At 45.8% G+C, this 22,014-nt stretch overlaps 1 protein-coding gene across 3 annotated transcripts in view; it reads right to left on the bottom strand.

The window, feature by feature from the left end:
• The window catches only part of DEAF1 (DEAF1 transcription factor), a 360,680-nt gene that overhangs the window by 15,842 nt on the left and 322,824 nt on the right, over positions 1–22,014 (bottom strand). The gene's annotated exons all lie outside the window — the stretch shown is intronic.

Here is a 22,014-nt window from a genome sequence, read left to right on the forward strand (position 1 = left end):
GACAGGGGCGGAAACAGCGCTTCTCAGGCCGGGGCTCAGTACTTTCGGGGGGGGAAGAATTGGGGAGAATGCTGAATGGAGAGGCCTTAGAGCATGGCGGTAGCCAAGCGTTGCCAGTCTACCCGTTAAATAGTACCTACCCTTAAACGTCGGGGACTTCTCAAAGTCTAAAACAATAATGTGGCTTGTTATGGCAACTTCATACACTCCTATTTAGGTGTTTTCACTGGGCAGAGTGTATTTTTTTACATGTGTAGTGGTGTATTCGTTGGTAGGAGATGGAATGAACCAATGTTTCGGACAGATAGTCCACTTTGTACTGTTGGACGCTTCAGCTGCCTTAGAAAGATGTGCAGCCCATTAAGACATATTCAGTTGAGGGAAGATTAACATGAAGTGATTGACTTCATGAGAAGAATACTATGTTCATTGAGAGGACGGAATAACGTTCGTCTCATCCAAAAAGAGAATTAGGAGAGCACAGCGCACAAGGCACCCCGACATTCAGTTTCGGCTCACTTTAAAGTCCTCTAATAATGTCTGCCTGACACCAGGTGATACTTCAAGGTGAGCGTTTAGGGAGAGAGTTAATGCAAAGAGTCAGTAAAATACATCTCTGGAATGGAAGTGGTTGAGAGATCATTTGTTCGGAATTAATACCTCCATGGCGTGATTCTGTTTGGGTGTTTTAGGTACGGAGACAAATGTGTGTCTAGCTGACATTCCTTAAGAATACTTTTCAAGAGGGCTTGGGGGGCTGCATGCTAAGATGGCAATGAAGATCGGACTCTCCCGCGCTGGTCCCCATTTCTCAAAGGCTTAAGCCGCAAGCCTCGGACTTGAAGAGGAACCAGAGGGAATCGCCGTGGTCCTCCGTGATGAAGCATCACCGAGGGAGAGGGTACTGTTGAGATTCATGAATGCGCCGTGGGAGGGCGGCTGGCACACACCGGCGAACTCAATGGAAAAAGCTGGGTATTGTTGAGCAGACAAAACAAGAGGCGACAGCTGCAGGCACCAAGCTCCTGGCTTTAGAGAGCGACGCGTGTGATGCTAGAAAGCCCCTTTGTGATTTTACTATGTTCAGAAACTATGTTGTAACTATGTTCTTGAAACTGGGCTCCAAGGCTTGAGGTTCTGCGATGTGGTACAAATGTGCATGTTCCGGCTGCACTAGCTGCGGCTACTGAAGATGCTCTTCTAGCTGCAAAGTTGGTGAGGTTGTATATATCGCTTGCTTGACTTGATAAAAAGGAATGGTTCGTAAATCTTATAGGCAGATACCAGGAGGAAGGCAGACAGTCGAGGCAGATGATTGGACTGTCCTGAATGTCCCTTATTAGTCAGGCTTCGAGACACTACACTGCAAGTATAGTACAGTAAAAGGAGAGTCGCGTGGAAAGGCTGTAGCTTGCTTCTCTTTCAGGAATTTTGCTCAGAAATATTTGCCCAGGAAGAAAGTGCTACACATTTTCAAGATTCTGTGATTATTCCAGTCTGAACGCCAGTGCTTCATTACGGGATGAGATGTGTTCAGCCAACCAGATGCTGCAAAATGGTTCCCGATGTTTAGATGACTGAATTATTATTAAGACCCTTCAATGCAGGAAGGACAGTTGGTTAGGATGCTCAATATTTTGTTGTTCGTTGTCATTTACTGGGTTCTCCGATTGCATATCCTGCCCTCTCCCACCTCCTTGCTCTTGGCGCTTTCAGTGGATTAAATACTGGATTTTTATCGGTATTGCCCTTCTCTGTTTTGACGTATGTAGTATCCCTGCAGTAGTCATCTTTTTTAATAACTCGACAAAAAATCTTGTTAAAAAATACTTTCACGCTAATAACTCGACCAATAATGTTGTTGAAAAGCCTCTCAAGTATTTTCATGCTATTCACAATGTATAGTGCTGAAGCGCCGTTTTGGCTTGTGTGATGGAGAGGTGGTGGTACCTCAGAGACGGGTAAAAATAACTGACCTATATTGTCACTCTGCCAGCATTAACATGTCGTATGTCATAGGGAGCAACGGTTGTTTTGTTAAAATTCAGCACACCCACATACGCAGAAAAATGAGTCCAGTTCGCAGGTAAAGTTGAAGGGGCTTTGCTTACAAGGATTTCTTTTAGCTGAGCATTATTCCGAGCTCGTGACCATACATGCATGCCCCCATCGCCCAGGGGAAGCCTGTCAGCGGATGATGAATGTAAACCTCAACATCAGGCAATCTGCTCTACCTTGAGACGAGGTCCTTGGGTGACCTCTGCGAGCTTCTGGATGTGCTCTGATTCTTTATGTTCCTCGTTATCGGCTGGATCCCCAGGTGGGAGAGAAGTGATGCTCCGTTTGTGCCTGCAAGTCCATCAGGCCTCTGGGCGATAAGACAAACGCAAAACCACACATGCGAAACTTGCTCTAGTGCAGGTGAGATACAACACTATGCAGGTGAAGCTAAAGATAGCGACCTGTGGGGCATGAAATGTCACGCCACATAGCCTCTTTCCCCAAGTCAGTCAGGGATGAATGGGTTGAGCTGTTTCACTTGCATAAACAGCTGGAACTCTAGAGATCGAAATTATCTTTAGTTAGCCCTAGTCTGTACTTTAACATCTGTCGGACTCCATGTCTGTTTCTATCAAAGGTTTCGTAACAGCACATCAGGCAGAAGAGAGGAGGTCATTTAGTCATGATTTTTTGGTAAACGAAAAGTGTCAAATATTTGATGGACCTTAACTCATCACTCAATGTGTACAACATACGCTACCCCCGTTTCAGAGCAACAACCAAAATTTAGATTGTTTTTGTGTTGTGGTATTACTTTGCCCTATACCTCCCAATAGCTGAATAACTATTTGCTTGATCAAGGGCATATCCTTTTGCTTTTGTCATTTACTGGTACCGATGGAAACCTTAGTGTAGGCCATCCACTGGGTGAGATATCTAATCAATTAGTCACGTTTTTCTAAAAGCGTGCCATGTCACTGAAGGACAAGTTACTGACCTTCGGTAACACCTTATCTCGTAGAGACAATATCTAGTTGCAGATTCCTAACCTTGGAATTTCCCCCAAGCATCAGTCTGGATCCAGAGATTTTTCTCGAGGAGTACCCCTGTGCGCCGTTAGGTGGTGTTGATTGCTCTGCATCTGTCGTTAGCATCGTCCGCACCAGATGTGACATCGCAGGTCCTATATAGGTGCCACCTGGGAGCGCTGACGTCAGTTTCTTTTTACGCCAGAAACGCTGAGCCAAGAAGTACACTGACCACTGGTGCGTCACAAATAGGGCCCTGAAAGGGAAGCCCCTGTCCCTAAAATCAGTTCACAGAGCAGGAAGGATGGGTGGGTTGGTAAGAAATCTGCAATTAGATATTGTCTCTACCAGATAAGGCGTTACAAAAGGTAAGTAACTTGTTCATCTGATAGCGACATACAGTTGCAGATTCCTTACCTTAGAATAAATGTCCAAGCAATACCATCACTGGGGGTAAGCCTGCAAACCAAGATCAAACCAGAAAGTCCTGCAGGACCAAACAGGCAAGTGCCCGTCCCTAGGGACCCGACTGTCCAGGCAGTAGTGTTTGGTAAACATGTTCAGGGATGCCCATGTTGCCACCTGACAGATGTCCAGAACTGGAACTCCACATGCTAACACAGTGGTGGTGACTTTTCCTGGTAGAATGAGCATGCAATCCCTCAGGGGTTTACTTCTTAGGCAGTGCATAGCACATCTGAATGCAGAATACGACTCATCTGGAGACTGTTCTCTTCTGCACTGCCCGGTGTTTCTTCGCACCCACATAACCAACAAAGAGTTGATCATCCACCGTGAACTCTTTGGTACAATCAAGGCAGAATGTCAATGCTTTTTTTGGATCCAGGCGATGGAGTCTCTCCTCTTCCTTAGAAGGATGCTTGGCTGCGTAAAAGTACGCAAGGTGATGGACTGGTTTACATGGAAGAGTGTAACCACTTTCAGAAGAAAGGAGGCCCGTGTGCCAAGCACCACCTTGTCAGGATAAATGGAAAGGTAGAGTGGCTTAGACAATGCCTGCAGCTCACTCACTCTGCGGGAAGATGTAATGGTCACAAGGAAGGCTATTTTCAAAGAGAGAAGCCTTGGAGGACAACTGTGGAGAAGCTCGAAAGGAGCACATATCAGGAATGTCAGAACCAAATTCAAGTCCCTTTGGGGCATAATGAATGGGGAAGGAGGAAACATGAGAAAGGCCTTTAAGGAACGTATTTACACTAGCAGATTTAAACAAAGAAGGCTGCTCAGGCAGCCATAAGAAAGCAGAGATTGCAGACAACCTTTAGGAGTGCCCAAAGCAGAGCCATGCTGGGCCAACAAAAGTATAAACAATAGAACCTCAGAGCAAGGGACAGAGAGGGGGGTCAACAGACTTGTCTGTGCACCATGCCACAAAGTTCTTCCAACAACAGGTGTATACCATTTTGGAGGAAGGACACCTGGCTGCCAAGATAACGTTACAGACTTCGGACGGAATTTCAAAAGCTGTCAACTGCCACCGCTTAATCTCCACGCAAGAAGGCAGAGACTGGACAGGTTTGGGAGGAGAACCTTCACCTGCTGCTGCGACACAGGATCCTCCAAAAGGAGCAGTCTGATCGGAGGATCAATGGCCATGCTCAATAGCTCAGGATACCAAACTCTCCATGCCCAGTTTGGAGCCACATGGATTCCTTGGGCCCGGTCGTTCTTGATTGTCTTGAGAACTCTGGGTAGAAGTGGTATGGCCGGAAAGGCATACAGGAGGCCTGACCTCCACTCGAAACAAAAAGCTTTGCACAGCGAGTGCCACCTTGGAAACTCCAATGTGCAATACTGCTGACGTTTTGCGCTCTCTGTGGAGGCGAACATATCTAACCAAGGCTCTCCACACTGCTGAAATAGACCTTGCACCACCTCTGGATGGAGACACCATTTGTGATCGACCAAGCATTGTCGACTGAGTTTCTCCGCTCTCACCTTCAGAGAGCGTTCCAGATGTTGAACCACCAGGGATATTCCCTGCTGTTCCAGCCATGTCCAGAGGCACAGAGCCTCTTGACAAAAGGCCCACAACCCCACCCTACGCCACCCTTCTTGTTGCAGTACCATATGGCAGTGGTGTTGTCCATGAACACCAGAATTACCTTCCCTTTGATAGAGGGAAGACATGCTTTCAATGCTAGTGTGATCGACCTAGAGCTCCAACAGGTTGATGTGGAGTCCAGATTCCGCTGGAGACAAAATGCCTCTGATCTTCGCATCTCCCAGGTGGGCCCCCGCATTCTAGGAGTGACTCATCTGTCACTACTGTCAGATCAGGTTGGGAAAGGGAGAGGGATGTGCCTCGGACCCAATCACGCTTCATTTGCCACCACTGCAGATCTCGTGCAGTTCCCTTCTTGATCTGGACCATGTCGGAGAGAGCCCCCTGTTGCTGCCCTACTGGACCCCCAGGTCCCACTGCAGAGCCTGCATATCATCTGGCATGTGTCAACAACAGGATGCAGGAGGCCATGAGCCCCAGCAGCCTGAGAGTCATTCTCATTGAAATCCAGGATAGAGGCAGAAAGATCGGTATCATAGCCTGAATATCCTGGACTTGCCGCTCGGGAGGCTATGCCCAAAACTGCACTGTGTCCAAAACAGCTCCAAATAAAGGGACGATCTGAGAGTGAATCAGGTGGGACTTTGGCATGTTTATAGTGAACCCCAGTAAATGCAGGTCTGCCTTAGTCTGGAGGAGGGAGACAACAGCATGGTGCGAGCTCGCCTTCAACAGTCAGTCATTGAGGTAGGGCAAGACTGAAACCCCTGACGTGCTGCGACCACTGGCATCATCTTGGTGAACACCCGAATGGTGCTGGTAAGGCCAAAAGAGAACACAGTGAACTAAAAGCGCTCGTGGCCCATCATGAACTGCAAGTAACATCTGTGGGCAGGCAGGACAGGGATGTGGAAATAAGTGTCCTGCAAGTCCAACGCTACCATCCTGTCTCCTGAGTCCAGTACAGATAGAACCTGAGCATTTTGAACTTTCCCTTCTTGAGGAAGAGATTGAGGGACCGAAGGTCTAGGATAGGGCGAAAGCCTTTGTCCTTTTTGGGCACCAGAAAGTAGCAGGAATAACAAACATGACCTACTTCTGGCACAGGGACCTCTCTATGGCTCCCTTGGCCAAGAGAGCCGTAACCTCCTCGCAGAGAAGTGCCGAATGATCCTCCTTCATCCGATCATAGGATGGTGGCATGGATGGAGGGGTAGTCTCGAAGGGGAGGGTGTCGCCCCCTTCAGACTATCTGCAAAACCCACCTGTCTGATGTTATGGATTGCCAGCAGAGCAGGAAATGGTGAATCCTGCCTCTGACTGGTCACTGGTGGGAATCATCAGACTAGGAAGGTTTGGAGGCAGCTGTTGGGTGGGGTTGGACTGGCCGGATCGCGGGCTCCCTGATCCACGAGGAGGCTGGATCCCACAAGAAGGCTGGATTCCACGTCCCGGCCACGCAGAAGCTGGGCTGCAGGCATGGCACGGTAGCAGGAGGAAAACGGGCATGGTGGGACGCCCCTAACGTAGACAGGAAAGGGGTGAAAAGTAGACTGAAGTGCACGACGGGCCGCAGCAAGGCCTAAGGTCCTGGCTGTAGAATGAGAATCCTTGAAGCGCTCGAGCACCGAGTCTGCTTTGTCTCCGAAGAGACGGGTGCCATCAAAGGGCATGTCCAGAAGATTGGCTTGGACATCCACTGACAAGCCAGACATCCTCAACAAGGTGTGACGCCTTGGGTCCACCGTCCATGCAACCGGTCTGCCCAGCGAGCCGGTCAAGTGCAGTCCAACTCCAATTGTGAGCTTTGCTGCATCTCTCCCATCAGCAACAGCTTGAGAGAACCCCGTCTGGGCTTCCTCTGGGACCTGTGGCAGAACTTGCGTAACCATATCCCATAACACGTGGGAGTAACAACCCAAAAGGGATGCGGTGTTCATAGACCGCAATGCCAGGCTGGCGGAAGAAAACATCTTCCCAAGTTGGTCCAGCCTCCTGGATTCCCTATCCAGGGGTGCGGAAGTGAACGCACCCTGGGAAGTAGAGGCTTGGATAACCAAGCTCTCAGGGACAGGGAGCTGCGTCAGGAATGCTGGGTCAGATGGAGCAGGTAGACGGCAGCGAGCAACATTCCTGTTCACAGGAGCCCCTGTGCTGGGTTTAGACCAGGTAACCAGCAAGACAACAGTAAGGAATTTATTAAAGGACATAGGGGCTCAGAAGATGAAGCCCCAGGCTGAGACACATCTGTCAGGAGGTTAGTCCTGACTGCCACCTAAGGCAGCTCGAGGTCCAGGACCTCGGCTGCTCTACGCACCACCATGGAATTGGATGCTCCCTTCTCTGAAGTCAGAGTAGGGGGAGAAAGCATGGTCAGGGGAAATATACAGACCACTGGCTTCACCCAGATCCGTACGCCAGCTCAGCGGGTTTTCCTGTTGCTGGTATTCTAGAGGGTCCAGCACCCCTCCCATTTCTCACGGTACCCCAAACCATAAGAATAAGGGTCAGTATCCGACATAGGGAGCAAGGCCCCTGTCGAAGTCGGAAGTAAAGATGTGCGATGCCGGTTCGGCTCCGTGTCGGAGTCTGCAATGAGGATGTGGTAAACGCCACCCGGGGCATGGTCGGTGTCGGGAGCACTGACATAGGAACCGGCATCGGGGAAAGTCGAGGTGGCACAGCCGACTCCGGTTTGGATCCAGGAATGGATCCATGGGTGACCTCCAGAGCGGAGGCCGAAGCTGCCGGTGTGGAACCCAAGGGGTCCCCTTCCAACCCCACAGGGCCTCGGGGTGCTCCAGCAGGGTCAGACCTCCCAAAAATGAGGCACATAGCCTAATAAAACTCTCTGAGATAGGCAGGGGTCACTCCATCTCCTGGAAACTCGGGGAGGTGCGGAGTTGACCAAGACGCAGGCTCAGAGGACAAAGGCCTAGAATGCCGATGTCCTTTTCCCTCATCTTGTCAGTCACCGGACGGGTTGAAGTCTAAGAACACTTTTCTTCTTCAACTTCTTCTTGTGCTTAAACCTAACTGATCGTCCCGAGGATATGGACTGGGACGATGAAGAATGGGGACTCCACAATCGTTCGAGGGGTCTTCCTCTTGACCGAGATCGGGAGCAACATGAAGCCAAGTGCTGGGCCACAAGGAGCATTAGGAACTGCTCCCTCAAAGCATTCGGATTCATGGTCCACCACTTGTAGCATGACTTTGGGGTGTTGTAGAGCTCCAGACACCACAGGCACATGAGGTGCGAATCCGTCAATGACATTGCCCGATGACAGGATCTGCAGGGCTTGAACCCACTCTTACCCGAAGACATCCATGACGAACCAGGAGTGTAGACACTCAAAAAACATCAACAAAAATTTAAAAAAGATCGGTCAAAAAGCGACTGGGGGTTGGATCAGCGCTAGGCTGGAGTAGAAAGAAAAGAACTGACGTCAGCGTGCCGGGGTGGTACCTATATAGGCCCCGCCATGTCATATCCAGTGCAGATGATACCGATAACGGATGCGGAGCTGTTTAACGCCACCTAACGGTGCACAAGAGTACTGCTCAAGGAAAATCTCTGGCTCCAGAATGACGCCTGGGGGAAATTCTAAGGTAAGGAATCTGAAAACTAGATGTCTCTATCAGGTACAAACAGTCTAGAATAAAAATGTAACTCGCCCGATTACAAAGTTCCTAACTCTAAGGAAGTGAACATGTGGGATTGCAATAGTCTCCCTTAATGCTCAAGACGCTGACAACTAAAGGTAATATGGTAAATCATCAGAGGACATATATCAGTCACAGACCCTATATGTCATCAGCGTTCAAGAGCAAAACACATATCAAGCAGCATGCCCCCTATATCACAGTATCCAGATGTGGTGGCAGTAAAACAGCATAGCTTGTATTAAGTGTATTAGGGTATAGGCAAGAGTTGAGGTATTATGTATACATAGGGATGGAAGAGGTACTAGAGTGTAGGCAGGGGTAGCGATACTAAGGTAAGGGCAGACCTATGAAAAATAAAAAGGGGTAGCGGAAGTATTGTCAGGAATATTAATACTACCATATTGTGGGTACAGGAATAAGGGTATGGGTAGGGTAGAGGCTCTAGGAAATAGCCAGTGGTAAAAGTACTAGGTGATGGGTAGCGGTACCAGGGAAAGGGTAGTGGTAGACCAGGACGCAGGCAGGCGTAGAAAACAAGAATAAAGAAAATAAACACAGTTAAGGTGGAAGGAGTGATTAGAGTATAGTAACAGTGAGGAAGAGAGGAAGAAGGATACAGAGCAGACCTGTAGATTTAGATAAAAAGCTAGGCAGAGAGAAAGGATGTGGCCACAAGGGGTTTCCACATAAAGAAGAGAAGGATCTATGTGGTCTTGGAAAAATATACAATGGACTTTCACCAGGATACAGTAGCTTCAGCAGGGATTAAAATGATTGAACGGGTTCCTGTAGAACCGGTTTTATTAAATGTTTTTTCTCCGAAATTACATGCAACCATTGACAGCTCATAAGAACGTCAACCGCTTACACACCCTTCACTGTGTGAAGTAATGCTTAGCGTGTTGGCTGTTGCTCGCTTAACAGTGAAAATGAGGTCTAACTCTACGGGGGCTTTTCTCTTCAGTACGAATCTTGAGCTAGTAGTTTTTCCAATTCGCTGCTTTCTGTTTTGGGACCTGCTGTCTTTGTTTCCATAGACTAAAAACTTTTAGCAAGATCATTACTCTCCTCCCTCCCTCGAGTCACAAAAGGTGGTACAATCCTTAATCTCCTCCTCAGTGGATTGTGTCGGTGCGTTATCACCTGGCCTTTCTACACATGTGTTCTGTTGCCTCCAGTTTATTCAGAATACCTCTGCCTCGTATTAGGCCTCAACCGCTATGCTTAACTTTCTGACTCTCCAATATAGACAAGATTGATGAGACAAGATTTAAATTTATTGCTCGATTAATAAAAAACATTTCAATTTAAAACAAACACATTACACAATACAAATAACACTATTTAAAATAAAATATATTTTTTTAAAGCTATTGATAGCTAAAAACATTTCTAACCAGAATAATCTTATAAGGTCAACCTTCGAGAACTAACCTACAGCAGTTTTCCCAAGTCTGCTTCATTCAGTTTCTTATGGAGCAGGTGTAAAAATTTTACCCTTTTACAGCAAAATGAAATTGACTCATCCTTGAGCCAGAATATTACCGCCGATCTACACGACAGGATATAATTAACTATAAAATCATGTTTTAGCAGTTTCCTCCTTTCCAGACCTAAAGCGGGACAAATACAAAAAACATGCAGCAAAGATTCTTGTTTATAGCCGCATAGGCGAAAATTTTGATCGATGTACTGGCCTTTCCAGGAAGGGCGATCTTCTTTAGTGGCAAAGAAACCCATACGGTATAACAGGAATTGATGTTTGATGTGAAAAGAAAAGTGGTCGGCCAAGTACCCCTGTGGGGACAAATGCGAATGGGACTCCAGGACGACCCAGGCATGCCGTCTTTTGGCCAGGATGGCTTTGTCTGTGATAAGCGAAAGTAAGCGAACCGTCTTATTTACTAATCTGTTAAATTCGACCTTCTCAATATTATATTTCCAGGCTTCTTCCATTCCCAGGCTAATAATAACCTGGGTTAGGTAGCTTCCCCATGTTCCTTTCACTTTACCAATCTGCTGCGCCTGCACTTCTTGCAGCAGGAGTAGAGAATGGAGGAATCTTCTGCCGCACGTAGCTTCCACAATGATATAAGGAAGGCGCCCTCTTGCGGGAAACTTTGATTTTTTTAGGCCCATCTCCAGTCTGACCTGCGCCGGGGAGGCACTTTTCGGGATGTTAAAAACGGCCTTATATGTTTTAACCTGACTGGTGTTCAGAGTCATGATCTCACGGCCTTTCAATATTTCTGACCCATTGGAGATGGCTGGAAGCAGCTGAGCAGACATAGGGCCTCATTACAACATTGGCGGGCGGCAACCGCCGCCCACCAAATTGTAACCGCTGTGCGGCCGCCAATGCGTCCACATTCCCGCGGTGCCCATTATGACGTCCCCGCTGGGCCGGCGGGCGGAAACGGAGTTTCCGCCCGCCCGGGATGTGGGCCGCAACATTGGAATCGGCACTGCTGTGTTGCGGCCCTGCGACGGGTGCAGTTGCACCCGTCGCGCTTTTTACAGTGAAAAGCTGTGTGGGGTTGTGCCAGGGGGCCCCTGCACTGTCCATGCCAAAGGCATGGACAGTGCAGGGGCCCTTCGACTCCCCTTTCCGCCAGCCTTTCCATGGCGGTAGGAACCGCCATGGAAAGGCTGGCGGGAAGGGGGCTCGTAATCCCCTGGGCAGTGCTGGAGACTTAAATCTGCCGGGACCACCGTGGCGGAAAACCGCTGGTCCCGGTGGTGCGACCGCAGCGCTTCTGTTGCGGTCGTAATATGCGAGTTTGTACCGCCAGCCTGTTGGCGGTACAACCTCCAAAACAGTCTTGGCGGTCTTTGACCGCCAGGGTTGTAATGAGGGCCATAATTTTTAATAGATGGGACCAGTTTGAACAGTCCAGCTTCTTTTTGAGCAGGTTAAAGCTATATGTTAATGAATTGGCCTTTGCCAACTGTAATTGGCATTTCCATTTCATGCCCGGCTCAAGATGAACACCTAAATATTTGTACAACTGCACCAACTACACTTTTTTATCTCCCAGGTACCAATTGAATTGTTTATAATTTGCCCCTAGGAACCTTATCAGTTTAGTTTTGTCTAGATTAATTTCCAGGCCTTGCTCGGCCATGTAGATGTTGAACGCTGATAGGATTCGTTGCAGTCCTTGGGGAGTATGGCTCAGCAGAACGATGTTGTCTGCATATTGTAAGCACCCAATTTTCTCTGCACCCAATGTCGGGGTGAGGCTATTCACTTGTGCTAACGTGTCAGCAAGGTCTGCCAGATATAACTTAAAAAGAATTGGTGCCAGAATACAACCTTGCTTTAAGCCTGAATTTGTAGGTATTCTATTTGTTAATCTTGAACCCTCTCCGATTTTAATCTGGACCCAGGTATCAGTATAGAGATCCATAATGGCTATCAGTAGGTTATTGGGGATGCCCCATTTAGCCACCTTAGCACACAATCTTTACCGTGGAACCCGGTCAAAGGCTGATTTAAGGTCAATAAAACATGCATAGAGGCCTAACCTCTTGTGCATGGCTTTTTCCACTATAAGGGAGGGTGCAATTAGCTTTGATGACATTCCCATGCCTGCCCTGAAGCCTGTTTGAAACCTTGGGAGTAACTTATTTTCGTCTACCCAGGCTTGAAGATGCTGCAGCAAACTGATGCCTTTCCTTCTCACACCATTTCAATCTCTTAAAATTAAAAAACTCTGGGGGATTTATTAAATCATTTGAGGACTGTAGCAACTCTGGTTTATATGCTAGTTCCAATGATTGTGGGAGATGATCACTCGCCATTCTGCATCTGATTTGAAAGTTCCCTACCAATGCCCTGGCAGAGGAATTTATAAAGGTGTAATTGATGGTTGAACTTAATTTCCCACTTACAAAGGTAACACATGCCAGAGAATCCTTTTCGCTGTTTCCATTTAGTAAGGTCAGACCTAGTTTTTCAAGCGGATATCTTTGGGCGCAAACCCCTTGTTTTTTTGCGTTTCCTCCTTTTGGAGACAATAAATTACAATTGAAATCACCACTAATGATCAGTATGGACTCCTGAAATTGTCTCAATATGGTTTTAATAAATTCACACAGGGTTGCCAGTTTCCCCCCCTTAAGAGCTTTTTGTGGGTGAATGAACACATTTATAAGGATCAGATCTAATTGGCTGAACTGTGGGTTGCCTAATGTGATCTTGGTTGCTTGAATCCAATTTGATTCTATATCAATTGGGATTTTATGGCATATGAGGGCCGTGGAAATCAAGGTCGCCAGGCCTCCTTTTGCATGGCCATGATTGCTGTTAGATCTTGCTGAAGTGCATGAGGTGTTGTACCGCAATAAGCTCTGTGTACCAGGTTTCTTGAAGTAAAATAATATCATATTCCTGAAGAAAGGCTTGGACTTCTTGATCATATAGTAGTATTTGGATACCATGGACGTTCCATGAGCAAATTTTAACGTATGGATTAACTACACCCCGATTCCTGATTTTTTTTACTACTGTCAGGGATTTTTTTGTAGAATAAAAGGGTGAGATTCTTTGGAGGCCCAAAATATATGGCCTATTCCTGTTTCACCATCATGTTTCACGACTGATAAGACTCTCCAATATAGGATTCAAGTGTCCAAATGTATTACCTTTAAATCTTTATGCATGACGATTTGAGACATCTAAGGTAAAAGGCTGAGCTTTCTTCTGTGCCCAATCCACATGATCCTTTTGGGTCACTTCCGTCAATGTTCATGGCACTCCATTTTCTCACCAAAAATCTTGTAAGCCCAACTTGCTCCAAGGCCAGTTTCATTACTTATTGCTAAATAGTGAATTGCCACATCTAAATCATCGGATTCACAATCACTTCTAGTTTCATTAACAATACAAAATTAAGTTATTTACTCCGACTGATTCGTTATCCCTTTATCCAGTTGCTATTTAGAGCCTCACCAGAACACACTGTTGGCCAACAATTACATTTTGTAAATATATACAATTTACTTTAAATTCAAATGCCCTTTACACAATTTAACTTTGTTGTGGATGAAACACCTTGATAGAATAATGTTTCTCTACGTGGAGTTATGACAGGCCTTTGCCAAGCAAACACTTTTTCAGTTCTCTGCACCAAAGTCCCTCGCCAGCATTCACCTACATTAGATTGTTCAGCAAGGTACATGAGGCATTAACAGAAACATAAATACAGGCTTGAGACCTGGGAGGTTCACCAAAGTGTGTAGACACCTTTGAAACATTCACTGTAGGAAGTAATCAAGTGGGTCTAATACATTTATGATCTTGCCGAACAACTGACTGCTTTGTTACAGTGGAGTCTGTCAGAATGTACACAGATCACAGCACCGGAGTATTCATTATCTGTATTAAAATCCTCTACAGGCACCAATAATGCTCTGCCTTCTGACAACAAGACATTTTATTACAGAACAGCCATAAACTAATGGCTGAGATACAATGCTGGTAGAAAACAACTACAATTTCAGGATGAGCAACTGTATCTCTATGCTTATATACCCTCTAGTAGTATATTAAACACTTCTATCATGGGTTATTATTTCGGTCTACATAGTACTACTAACACGATCTTTTTTGTCGCAACAAATTCAACTGATCACTGAGGGCAAGCACAGCACTTCATGCTTGGTACAGAATCATTATCCTCCGTTGTACAGGCTGACTGGGCACTCAGCGCTATACCCACGAGGTTTATAAAAGACAAACATGAATACAGGGTTTTGGTAGTGCAGAATTTGCAAACAACACTAGGTATTTCAAAGCCAACCTTTTTTTCTGCAGGGATTCTTTTAATCACTCTATGTTCACACTTTTAATACCACTGGGTCCAACAGCTCTATCATATGTACAAACCATATGCAAAACCCGGAGAAGAGCAAGTAATTTCAAACCTGTCAAAGAGAGAACACTTAACAGAGAGCAAAGTGGCTGCCATATGCAACAGACCTCACTAGGTATCTGTCTAGGCAGCACTTATAACAACTGTTTCACTGTCACGAGCCGTGTACTCTTTATCTAAATTAACGTAAACGCACAGAAAAGAAAAAATCAGCCATAGTGTGGTCACCAGTCACAAGGCACTGTAAACTCTACTCGTCGCCAACACTAGTGCTGACACGCACGTTATAACAAAGGCTAGCTGCGGTGTTGGTACAATAGTTTGCACATGCCAGAAAAACGGAACCCAGTAAGAACAGCTGTTTGCCAGTTCCACTGGAAGCGCACTATAATGCCATGTCAGATTGGGAAGTTGAGTTGCAGCGGTCAGGGGCCCCAAAAAGAGCCCTGGAGCTCTGCTATCTTTAAAGCATTCCAGAGCAGTCTGACTTCTCTCCAAAGAGGAGCGACACAGCAAGGAGCATACCCATTACTGATGCCTCTACATCACCGGAAAATCCAGGAATTAATTAAGATTCATCTTACTGGTTGAAGCCCGTACAATAAGAATTTCTATAGTAGGGTGCTTAGTGAGAAAATCTGGGTTGTTGGGTGCTGGCCTATTTTGCCTCGCTACTTGCTAACTGACAGGTGGGGAAGACCATGGTTTTGATCAGGTAGCCATCAAAGTATCTGTGAGGACTTATTTGAATGGAAGAAAGGGATAGGATGTTGCTGGCCAAGGCTGAAAAATTTCTGTCACAACATTTGTCTAAGTCTCAATTAAGGACAGCTGTAATCCTACTACTTCAACTGCCCTGAGACACTTTCTTCCATTGATGGCCCATGTGGTGAGTCACTCTCAGGAGTTTTGTAAATCAACGTATAAGGACTTGTCAGCACAATGGAGGGGAGACGTAAACCACCACCCTTACCATCATCAGTATTCTGAGATGCACCCTGCTCTGGAATAGGATCAGAATTAGAACCTAAAAAACACATGGAGCCTCTGCTCTGCTGTTAGCTGTGACACAGTAGAAGCACAGGGTTAGAGTCAGACAGTGTGGCAAACCATTTTTGTAATTTCGTAATGAAACATTTGTCAAGCTAAAGCTGACATTTCTTGCGTTTCTGACATGAGTGTCAGTACCAGATCGTCAACTTACACCACTGGAGTTGGCACCGGTGGCTGGGACAGATGTAGATCTTGGGGCTGGAGTAGAAGTCTTTATTGGAGTCAAAAGCAAAAAGAACTGATGGTGGACAGAATGCTGAACCATGCAAACATTCACCCCCAGTCACATCTGGGTTTAATCCATTTTTTTTTTTTTTGCTCACTGTGCCACCCCAGTTTGAACCCAGCCATATGAAAATCAGTCTTGACTCTGCTCCTCATCATCTGTTCTTTTGGTTTTGTTGGACTCAGAACAGGCCCGGTAGTGGGTCTCACTATGGGAAACGACGAAAGGTAAAACATATACTTGCAGTAACCCAACTAGAGGCCCCTGTGATTCTGTGAGGCTCAAAGGAACACCAGTGGGAGCCAGAAGCACATTAAAGAGTTGAAGCATGGCCTCTTTTAAGGCTGTGATCTGATGTGGGGATGATGCTGGACTGGGGTACTCTGGTGCATCAGGATCAATTGAGTAATCTGTTTCATGGCCAGCGATCTCAAGGAAGTGTAACTTAAGTCGCGATGCCCTCTCTTAGCAATCAGGGTGGCATGATGTAGTTGAGTCCTATTTTGCTATCTTATGCTTGTGATTGGACTTAACTTACCTAAGGATTTTGAGCAGGAAGATGACTAGTTGCGGGAACAGCCCAGTGACCAGGACTGGGCCTTTGACTTGAAGTGGTAGCTGCTTGAGGACTGTGACTTTTTCTTGTATATTGCGAGATACAAATTCACCTGTTTGACTCAAATCATCTTTTAGTGCATCAACTTGCTTTTATCATACAACCCTGAGTCATGTTTGGTGCCCAGGCACTAAAGGCGCACATCTGTTTCCTGCAGTGGCACCACGGCTTGAATCCTGTTGGTTTCGGTAGGGGACATTATTCTTTTGCACACTGTTCAATTTTTAGGAGTCGTCAGAAGAAAGACAAGGTGGGAGCGGAGCTCTTGATCTCTGTCGGAAGACATAGTGGAAGCCCTTATATGTGGTTTTGCACCATCATTTCTGGAGTGCTATAGAGTCAGCACAGAGCAGCACAGTGCCACCCTTCTCCATTTCCAGTTTGGCGCCTCTGACTATTCTAAGGCAAGGAATCTATGGTTAGACTTATCCATCAGGAAGAATTCATACGAGTGGAGACAATGCAGTTGAACTGGTTGCTGAGTTCTCTCCCTGCACTCCGTCACACTCCTCGATATCACCCATCAAGAGGATGGTCTGTAAAACTGGGCAGAGCATTCCAGAAATGTCTCACTAACCAGAAGATCACTTCTACCTCTGCCTCTATTCCTTTAGATTATATCACAACTTTCAAATCTCCCCCCCCCCCCCCCAAAAGCACTAATCGCATTACATAGACAGATTAAGACAATCAAATATGATGTCAAAAGCCTCTCCAAGTTGCCACCCTGTTCTGATACTCACGTTATCTGTGTTCCAAATGCATGGCTTTACACTACAACAATCTGGGCCTCTGTTCTAGGTTTTCAATAGCATGCTATTGTTTGTACTTCCTCTCAAGAACAAGCCCTGCTACACACGGTTTTGTCATCTTCATAAGGCGTTGCTTACCTACTGATCAATCTCCAATGATAGTTACTAATGCGTAGACCGACTCTTCTAGCACTCTCTTTCTTCAGAATAGCCTCCATGTCTAATAAGTTTAAAACAAACTACTTCGACCTTTATCTCAAGCTATTAACTTAAAGACCAGCAGGATAGCGCAGTGGAATAACACTTGCAATGTTCTGGAGATCACATGTCCGCACCCAAGTTTAGAATGTTGGTAAACGCAGAAACATTGTACTGGGTAACAGTAACATCACTTTATTTACAACACTGTAACTACAGACGTGTGTTCCATAAAGCCCAAAAAGTTACTTCTATGTCTTATATTAGTCAAATCAATAATATCCCCAGCGCTGATATCAAGCTACTTGGACGGCCCTCTGCTCCCACTCCCATCTGCACCTACTCGTCTGAAGTGGAACTGCCTCTGCCTTCCCCATTTCTCCAAACCCTTTCCTATGTTTAGAGTGTCAGGCCCAAGCACCAAAAGAGGTGTGACGAATTCATGAATTAATATATTTTCTCAAATGCTTTTGCGCTTCCCCGCGATGTAGCATGCTACCCGCCCGCTGAGGCTCTACAGTGACATGTCAGGTTTAAACTGCGCCACATTCATGCAATTACAATGTAATCAAATTACAAAGGTGGGTTATTAAAAGTAACATTTGCAGCACGTTTTGCATTTTGAAGCACATTTACCCGTGCAAAACCGGCTAGGAATGTAAAGCATATTTACAGGGGCCATCGGGGTTAACCACTGAGCAGTGCTGAGAAACAGTTAGACAAAGGGTGCATTTTAAGTTACATCAATGAACGAGACTGTGTAGGTGGTGGAGGCTCTTGTGATTGTGTGTGTGTGTGTGTGTCACGCCAGTGTACCCTGGTTCCCTACAGACAGATGCTGTTAGCAAGTGTCACGCCAGTGTGCTTTGCTTGCATACATACAGACTTTACAGGCATGTGTCGCCACTTTAGCCTGACTCCCTCCACACGGACTTCGTTGGCATTCAAGTGTCACGTCAGTCAGCCTGCTGGCATACACATAGAATTTCGCTGGGATATGAGTCACACCAGTGTATCCTCCTTGCCTACACAAAGACTTTACAAGCACGTGTCACACCAGTGTACCCTGCTTACATACATATACACTTCAGTGGCATGTGGCTGTCATAGCAGTGTACCCTGCTTGCCTACACAAAGACTTAGCTGGCATGTGCGTGTCTCCCCAGTGTACCCTGCGTACAAACACACAAACTGCGCTATGGCACGTCTCGCCAGTGTACCCAGATTACCTATACACAGACTAAACTGGAATATGCCAAATCAGTGTGCACTGCTTGCGCAGACACAGACTCTGTTGTTTCACGCCAGTGTACCCTGCTTATACACACACACACGGACTTCCCTGGCAGTGCAGCTTCAGATCATCTGCCTCAACTCTTACAGTTCAATACATTCAACACAGCAATTAGCCGTTTGCCAAAATAGACACATATACAGCCCACACATGCTCCTTGGGCAGCCCATCGCCAAACGCCTTAATGCCAAATAAGCTAGTTCGAACCCATCTTAGGACACACATATGATGGAGTGGAAATGAATAAGACAATGCATAAAAAAGGAAAGAAGGGCCATGCTGTTGGAGAAGAGAACATGAAAAGGAAAGGCACGACATCCATACATAAAAAAGAAGAAAGGTCTTGGCATTTCTAGAGAGGCTGCTGTTCTCAAAGATGCATACAAAGCTCTACCGTTTTTGAGGATCACGCAGATAATTTCCCATGCCACCCTGTTGTCTCGCGCCTATAAATAGCAGACTTGGCACTTATTAGTGAATTTGTGTAACTCGCTAACAAAGCTGAAAAGGAAGCTATGCTTGACTGCGAATGGATTTGCACACTGCGGCAGGAACACTAACTACTCCTTGTAAAGCAAGCAGCGCTACTTCATTTACACCTGCGCGCAGCTCGCGCCACGAGCCGCGCGCATTCACACTCCAGTAACAGCATGTCATTCACATGCCTCGCGGTTTAATAAGCAGCGTGATCAGCATTTCATTTCATTTCGCAGAGGTGTAGGGGGAAGAGCACAGAACTGACACTCCGACTCAGTATTCTCAACTTTCTTCTCATGTCTAGACATCCACTAACTTCAATAACTATGAAAGATGGCGACTGAAATTCATTTTAAGGCGGTAATTACATTTTTCAAGCAAACAGTATATCTTATTTGAACTGTAAACAATAATTACGTATATGAATGCCAAAACACTGCTTTCAATGCACTTTTACAGGTACGATGAGTGCCTGGAAGCCATATAGGCACATAGAGGAGCATGGTTCACAGGCTCACGATGTTGCAGCATCTTTGTATCTTGGAACTAGAAGTCCCAAATTATGTGTACCCGGAATTCTGAGCCAGTGGTCTCTAAAATACTTTTCTTGCGCCATTTAGCGCACCTAATGCAACCATGTATGCGCTGTATTGTAAATACGGCGCATCATGGTGGTAGTTAGGGGATTATCGTCAACATTTTTGATGCTAATCCTGCAAAGCACCCAGAGGCCCATTGTAACCAATGGAAGCCTCCTTTTAATGCCTACTCTGAGGAGGCGTTAAAAGTGCTGAAAAAATGGCGCAAGGAAATCTCCTAGATTTCCTTGCCCCATTTTTTTGCCCCCTAACAGGCGAATGCCCCTTTTGCATACATTATATAGCACATAATATAGCACAAAGGGTTAATAAGTGGCGAAATTATCCACTGCACCACTTTGTAAATATGGCACAGCATTTTTGGCCTTCTAATGCCACATTAGTGTAAAAAAATGACGCTAATGTGGCATTGGAATGGTGCTAGGGGCTCTTAAATATGCCCGTTTGAGTCTTGTGGAAGGGGAGGGCAGGGCATATCCATTGCCAGTGAATTTATGGCAATGTGACTTGAAGCAGCAGGCACAGCAAATGCATCACAAGTGAATAAGCAGGGACAACAACCGATGTAGGCAGGGTCGGATTGGGACTAAAAACAGGCCCAGGCAACCGAAAAATTGCTGCCCACATTCCACGACCTTTCACCAAAACATTGCTTGGTTAGTATCAGGTGTCTAATTTTTGGAGAAATGTGAGGTACATTAGATGTTTTAAAACTGTAGGGTCAGTAGCATTGGCAACACTGGAAATACTGCCGATCTAAACACTGAATACTTATAGCAGTCTCAACATCGCGTACAGCGTAGTGAGATACCCACTCCCAATCAAATGTGTTTTTGACCCAGATTATCATGTAAATTCCAAATTAAACACAAAGCCAAGGGAGGAAGGAGCAACGTCTGGATCTCTAAGATAAGAACCTAGAATGACAATAAAAAGGTGGGTATGAAATGCCTCTTTTGGATGATTCAACACAGAAAGGTTTGAGAGAATAAAAAGCTATCATTTTCAGTAACAGCTCTGCCTTTTTTGTCCCCTCTTTTTAAATCTCATCTGAGAAGCTTGCAATTAGGGATGTCGAATTCCTATAGCCCAACACACAGGATATATTGCTTGGGGTCAAGGACAACATGTTTCCAGATTTATTTTGTCCTTGGAACATTAGTGCAGATTGATGTAGCTCATGAATTTGCAATGATTTACAGAAGTAGCTCAGGAAATCTAACTCCTAGAAAATATTTGTAAACTATATTTTATCACGGGCAAATGTGCATATGTAGATTCGCTCATGCGAAAATCTGTTGAGTGTTCACTCCCCCAGCTACTTTTTTTTCCCAACCCTGGAAGAAGTTTTACTTCTGAAACTTGTTAGTAGTACATTTCCAACCTTTCTCTGAAAAGATTAGAGAAGAGTTGGTGAAAACCTTTAAAACACACAGGTTAGTCAGTTTCAACAGAATCAAAAGGGCATTCCAACCCCGGAACTATTGCTTACCGCTACCTTCCGCCCCGGTACGTAGATCTGCAGATAGCTGGCAAACTACGAAAATTGCTAGTATTCAATCCCTACTATAGTGTTAGCCCTGACATAATCCGAGAGGCTGTTATCAGAGCTCTTATATAATGAGATTTCTGCCATAATTTGTCACAACACTACCTGGCACCAAAGGGACAAGTGCATTTTTTACAGGACAAGTAGATTGAGGATGCAATCTGTCCTATCGACAAGTAGATATTTTATTCAATTCCACACCCCTGTTGGAAGATAATTTGTTAACGTTCAGTGGGCTTAGAGCCTGCCCATTGCTTACCATTTGTTTGCTTCATAATCATTCTCATTTGCTTGCTTCTCTTTGGTCAGCACATGCCAGCTTACCTTACTCTTTGTGTCTGTCCCACCCCTGAGGAAGGACCAAGAACTTGTGTCCTTCAACTACTCGTGCTTTATGAGCTACTTTTTTTTTGTGTTGAAGCATTCCGTAAGAGTGTATGTCTTTGATGGCTGTCTCCCTCCTCTGTCTCTGTTTCTCTCTGCCCTTGTGTCGCTCTCTTTAACTGTTTGCTTTTCTCACCCTTTCTGTTGTTATTTCCCCCCTTCAGCTGTCCGTGTTGTTGCTTGCCCCCATCTGCTGTCTGTTGTTGCTTGCCTTCACCCACTGTCTGTGTTGTTGCTTGCCCCTTTCAACCAACATTTTATTGTTT

Source organism: Pleurodeles waltl, chromosome 3_1 (genome assembly GCF_031143425.1).
Source record: "Pleurodeles waltl isolate 20211129_DDA chromosome 3_1, aPleWal1.hap1.20221129, whole genome shotgun sequence".
Taxonomy (NCBI): Eukaryota; Metazoa; Chordata; class Amphibia; order Caudata; family Salamandridae; genus Pleurodeles; species Pleurodeles waltl.